Source organism: Salvelinus sp. IW2-2015, linkage group LG13 (assembly GCF_002910315.2).
Source record: "Salvelinus sp. IW2-2015 linkage group LG13, ASM291031v2, whole genome shotgun sequence".
NCBI lineage: Eukaryota > Metazoa > Chordata > Actinopteri > Salmoniformes > Salmonidae > Salvelinus > Salvelinus sp. IW2-2015.
Genome location: NC_036853.1, coordinates 11,561,673 through 11,568,217, shown reverse-complemented (window position 1 = coordinate 11,568,217; position 6,545 = coordinate 11,561,673).

Below are 6,545 nucleotides of genomic sequence, written 5' to 3'. Positions count from 1 at the left end.
AGCTAGTTTAACGAGCCCCTCATACCAGTTATGACGATGCTCTTCAGCAACCTCTCATATTTCAGCAACATGCGCGCAATCAGCCGCTAGCCTAAACGTGATTGTTTGACAATCAGATTAAAACATCATAACTGGTTGAGTTTATGACAGAATAAAAACTTATTAGGTCTACATTTGAAAAGTTAAATGACACATCTTTATGACTATTTCCACAGAGATCATATTGAATTAAGATATTATTGTAGCGACCCGCACAGACAGCGGTGTGTTATGTGGTAGGCTATTAGTGGGTTGTGTTGTATTTACCAGTGTTCGCGGGGTCCGACATGCCAATCAACCTGCTATCTGCCAATCACGGGGATGCCTGGAATGTTCTGATGCCGGGCATCCTGGCGGAGTGGCGTGGAGGGGGATAGGGCAGGGGGATGGAGCACTGGAAGTTAAGACCAGGTTTTGCCATTGTTCTCTCTCTTACTCTGGGCTTCACAAGAGACGGTCACGGTTGGCTTGTGGGGTATATTTCATTTATTTGGCGTGGGCTACTGCCAAACAGTAACCTGTGTAAAGTTGGGTTAATAAACCGTCAATTCGTAAACTCAACCCTCTGTCTGGACAATTGTTCCTTTATGATCTAGTCAGGGCATTACATTATATACGTAATTATATTATTAGGCCCATACAAAAATGTGGAGGTCCTGTACAGGGAAGAAATTAGTTATACTTTCACCATTGTTCATGAGTATCATTAAAACAGGTTAACACGTCCCACAAACATTAGACAACTATACAGAAAGCCCTAACTTGGTGAAATAAAATCAATGCTGAGAATAGTCAGATTAACCGATAACCGCTATGAACACGGGCATGGTGGTGTAGCGGAAAGATTGGAGTGCCGGGAACCAAGAGGCTGTGGGTTCAAAAACCCAGGTGAGAACTGTTGAATAATAATACCTGTAGAAATGAACATGCACAAAGTAACCATCATGGTCAACGTGTGTCACATATGTAAATTGAAAACACTATGTTAAAAGCACAGAATGCAGAAATGTACAGTACATCCAGGCAGGGGCGTAGCCAGATTTTTTTTGGGGGGGAGAGGCCTAGAAAACTGGATAGGCATTTTTTCTGCTTGTTTATTACATTTATTTTGCAATGGCACGTATATTATTTCGCAATACAATCGTTTTATACTAGTGCATAGTACTTGGAGCAACCTCGTTACATATACAAATAATTACATATCCCAGCATATTAAAATAAGACAGTAATTGTAGACCAGTTGCCAACTTGCCAACAACATACAACTAATTTTCAGGCGCACTTTAATCTCGATGGGCAAACACGCCTATATTTGATGTTACCATTTATACCACGGTGGGCAGTAGTACTATAAAAAGGTACCTTACCATTAGTAGACATATCATAAGGCGTGACCTCAGTGGCATAGCCACGGGTAGGCCTGGGTAGGTTTGATCTCAGGCCTACCCCCAAAAAGTTATTATTATTCAATATACATTTTTATTTGTATTTATTTTACGTTTAAAAGAAATGCATGTGCGATTTATTTTCTCTGGGTAATTTTAATATAATGTAACAAAGAAATAGTCCGTGACAATCAAGTTGGCTTCAGGACTATTGGTTACATTTTTAAAAAAATCATACGGTGGTTTACCTGAACAACATCACGTGGATAAACTTTGTAGCGCATAAACTAGCAAGCTCTACCACGCTAGCTTATTCGAATTGACTCACCAGCTCAGGTAATTTAGTAGTTCTAGCAATGGCAAACCAAATGTCGATCGCTAGGTAAAAAAAAAAAAAAAGACGTCTGGAGGGAAAAGAGTGTGTGTCAGAATTTTTTGGGGATCAATCTACCGATAGCTTCCAGAATGAGACATTAACAGGTGGCCCCAGGATAGAAACAACCGCAATCGCCATCACAACCGCCAATGCCACATTGAGCCAGGCATGCTTGTCTACCCCACCGTCTCCTCTCCTTCTTGATGCTGCGGGCATGGGTGAACCTGCAGTAGGCCCACTGACAGATTTGTGTGCCGTTGATGAACCAGCCTGTCAACCAAAGCAAGCAAAGTTCCCTTCAAGTATGATAAATGGCAAATCACGCCGCTTCTCTTCAAGGTGGTATGGCCAGTTCGTGTGGATTGAGTATAGTAAAGCAAAAGATGCAATTTATTGTACGTTTTGTAGGTACTTTCCGGGGGCGAATGTCGAATTCAGATTTGTACGAGATGGATTTAAAAACTGGAAACTCACAAGAAATGCTTGCTGCAAACACGAGAATAGCAAATTACATGTTAGTGCCCTGGCAAAATGTGAATCCTACAAGGCGACCCATGGGCCTAGAAGTCGTGGGACTGTGTTGAACCAAATACATGGTGATGCAAACATGGTTTTTATAGAAAGAAACCGTGCTCATGTTAAAGTGGTCATAGATATGGTTCTAATGTGTGCAAAGTAGGATAATCCACTCAGAGGACATAGAGAAACCAAAGAGGCAATCAACATTGGTCACTTTTTAGAAATCTTAAATTTCATCTCAAAGTATGACTCAGAAATACAAAACAGGTTTAATGAGTTGTTAATGAGTTGTCAGAACGAGTTGCTAGAGTGTGCCGCATCATTGTTACTGTGCAGGATAAAAGATGAAGTTCATTCTGCGCCTTCCACGTATTTTGCCATACTAGCAGATGAATATAAAGATCAATCTAAATGAGAACTTATTGCTGTGTGCATCCGATACATTCATGCTGGAATGATTAAAGAAAGAGCTGTTGGGTTTATGGAAACGCTGATTTGTCTGTACAAGGAATTTCTCGGAAAATACTTGAAGTGTTGCAACCCCTGGAGTTGGATCCCACTCTGTGTGGGTTTTTGTTTTGATGGCGCTTCAGTCATGTCAGGGAACAGAAGAGGGGTACATGTCTTACTAAGGCAAGCATTTAAGCAAGCGGTATATGTGCATTGCAACTCCCATCGTTTGAATTTGGTTCTGTGCATGGCGGCAAGTGTCGGGACATGTCAGTGCTTTTTTTGACACAGTAAACCAGCTACACACATTCATGGGTGGATCCCACAGACATGCTCCATTCATAGAAGTACAGAAAGAGTTGCATCCCGATAGACCATGTATTGAGCTAGAAAGATCCACGGATGTATGTTGGAGTTCAAAATCAGGGTCTGTGAGTAAAGCGCTGTTACTGCTAGATGTCATTTTAGAGGTTCTTGCAGATTTTTCAGAGGCTTGTGGACAAACCAAATTAGAAGCCGATGCCCTCTTACAACAACTCCAGAACAATACGTTTTTATTCCTGTTAGTCACGTTTAGTAAATTGTTTGACACTAATGATTTTTCTACGAAGGGATTACAAAGCTCTACATTATCTGTGACGGACTGTATTGGTTTAATTGAAATCCTCAAAAGCAGCTTTTCTACGTTCATAGATAACTCAGGGGGAGACTTTGATAAAGTTCTCAAGCTAACTGAAGAGATGATGATTAAGCATGATATTAGTAATTGGGATGTGAGCGCATTACGGCAGCAAAAACTGCCTGTAAAATTGGCAGACAGTGTAGTCACAACTTCATTAGGGAAAACATCCAGCATCAAGAGTGACAGTGACCTGAGGCAACTTTGGAACAATATTCTAGACAGACAGATTACTGAGTTAAACTCAAGATTTCAAGAAGACACATATGGGATCATGCAAGCGGCAGCCTCCTTTTCCAAAGAATCCCATACCTGCGGCCTTAAAGAGCAGCTGAAGACCACATGCTATCATTATGCAATATCAATTGAGGATGCTGAATTCAGTCTATTCAGCAGTTGTGTCGCGAAATGGACATGGGAAAGAGTGACGTATCCTCCATAATGAGTGTACTTGACAGCTGCCCTGATGATATTTTCCCAAATATAAACTCTCTGTTAAGGATCATTGTCGCACTTCCAATGACATCATGCTGAGCTTTTTATGTCTCTATTTTGGTTTGGTCAGGGTGTGATTTGGGTGGGCATTCTATGTTCATTTTCTATGTTTTGTATTTCTTTGTGTTTGGCGGGGTGTGGTTCTCAATCAGAGGCAGCTGTCTATCGTTGTCTCTGAATGAGAATCATACTTAGGCAGCTTTTTCCCACCTGTGTTTTGTGGGTAGTTGTTGTGTGTCTGCACCAGACAGAACTGTTTCGTGTTGTTCCATTTAGTTATTTTGTCTCAGTGTTCAGTTTAAATAAATAATCATGAACACTTACCACGCTGCGCTTTGGTCCGATCCTTTTTCATCCGACGACCGTTACAGAACTACCCACCACAAGCGGACCAAGCAGCGTGGTATGGAGGAGCAGAGGGTTCAGGACTCCTGGACATGGGAGGAGATATTGGACGGACAGGGACCCTGGAGACAGGCTGGGGAATATCGCCGCCCGAAAGAAGAACTGGAGGCAGCTAAAGCTGAGAGGCGGCGATATGAGGCAAGGCAGCGCAGCAGGCACGAGAGGCAGCCCCCCCCCCAAATTCTTTTTGGGGGGGACACGGGGAGATTGGCGGAGTCAGGCGATAGACCTGAGCCAACTCCCCGTGCTTACCGGAAGCAGCGTGGTACTGGTCAGGCACTGTGTTATGCGGTAAAGCGCACGGTGTCTCCAGTGCGCGCTCATAGCCCGGAGCACTATATGCCTTCCCCCGCAAGTGCCATGCGAGAGTGGGCATCCAGCTAGGGCGGATTGTGCCAGCTCAGTGCGCTTGGTCTCCGGTGCACCGTTTCGGCCCAGGGTATCCTGCGCCGGCTCTGCGTACTGTGTCTCCCGGGCGCTGGGACGGTTCAGTTCGTCCTATGGCTGCGCGCCGCCCGTGCCGGGCTAAAGTGGGCATTGAGCCAAATGGAGAGGTGCGAGTGGTAAGCACCAGATCTCCAGTGCTCCCCCACAGCCCGGTTCGACCTGTGCCTGCACTCTGGAGGGGRCGGGCTAAAGWGGGRATTCAGCCTYGAGGAGTGGTGCCAAGGCTGCGRACCAGGGCTCCAGTGCTCCCCCACAGCCCGGTTCATCCGGTGCCTCCTCTACGCACCAGGCCTCCTGTAGGTCTCCCCAGCCTGGTGGGCCCTGTGGCAGCCCCACGCACCAGGCTGTCTCTGCGTCTCCTCCCTCCAGAGTCTTCCTCCAGTCCGGAGCCTCCAGCGACGCCCTCCAGTCCGGAGCCTCCAGCGACGCCCTCCAGTCCGGACCCTCCAGTGACGCCCTCCAGTCCGGACCCTCCAGTGACGCCCTCCAGTCCGGACCCTCCAGTGACGCCCTCCAGTCCGGACCCTCCACGCCCTGACCGTAGAAAGCTTTTTATGTCTCTATTTTGGTTTGGTCAGGGTGTGATTTGGGTGGGCATTCTATGTTCATTTTCTATGTTTTGTATTTCTTTGTGTTTGGCCGGGTGTGGTTCTCAAACAGAGGCAGCTGTCTATCATTGTTTCTGATTGAGAATCATACTTAGGCAGCTTTTTCCCACCTGTGTTTTGTGGGTAGTTGTTTTGTGTCTGCACCAGACAGAACTGTTTCGTGTTGTTCCATTTTGTCTCAGTGTTCAGTTTAAATAAATAATCATGAATGCTTACTACGCTGCGCTTTGGTCTGATCCTTCTTCATCCGACGACCGTTACACATGCAGTGTGGAGAAACTTTTCTCAACAACTAGGATAAAAATTGTCTTCACACATCAATGACAAGCCACTTCAGTTTGCTGTCTGCGCCTTAAAATTACCCATACATTTTTTTTTTTATCTCACATGCGTTTCTTTTAAACATGTAATAAAATAAAAATGTATATTGACTAAACTTTTTTGGGGTAGGCCTGAGATCAAACTGGTCTACCCGTGGCTACGCTGCTGGATCCAGGTGAACTTGAAGCCTGGTTATACCATAGGCATAGTAGAAAGGCCACTACTCTTGAGATCTGTTTGGCTTTTTCAGCTACTGGGTTATTTAGTATCGGTTCTATGTTAACCAAGTTGCTGCTGAATAACCTATACCCAAATGGTTATATACACAGTGCAGTGGGTTATTCAACTACTATTATGGCACCACATAATCACCACATAATCACAGGATGGATTTTTTTGTATTGCCTATGTGGGTATAATCTTGGTTAACCCAGAACTAGAAACTCATGTAATTTGGTCAGATAAGTAGTCTGTCCATGAAGATTAATTTGGGTACAATTTTGTAAATTTGATTCAAGTCTTGTGTGCAGTTTTGCACACAAGACTATGATTCAAGTACTTGTGTGTGTGGTCTAACTTTACCATCCTTTTGGGATCCAAAAGTCCTAGTAAAATAGTAAATAGTAAAACAAGGAAAAAGTGGGAACATTTCACATTCTCCAAAAGGAAAAATGCTATTCTAGGTTTAGGGGTTAGATTCACAGGAGGTTGGTGGCACCTTAATGTGGGAGCATGGGCTCATGGTAATGGCTGGAGCGGGGGATTAGTGGAATGGAATCAAATATATAAACACATAGTTTCATTTTCCATTGGTTTTGTCT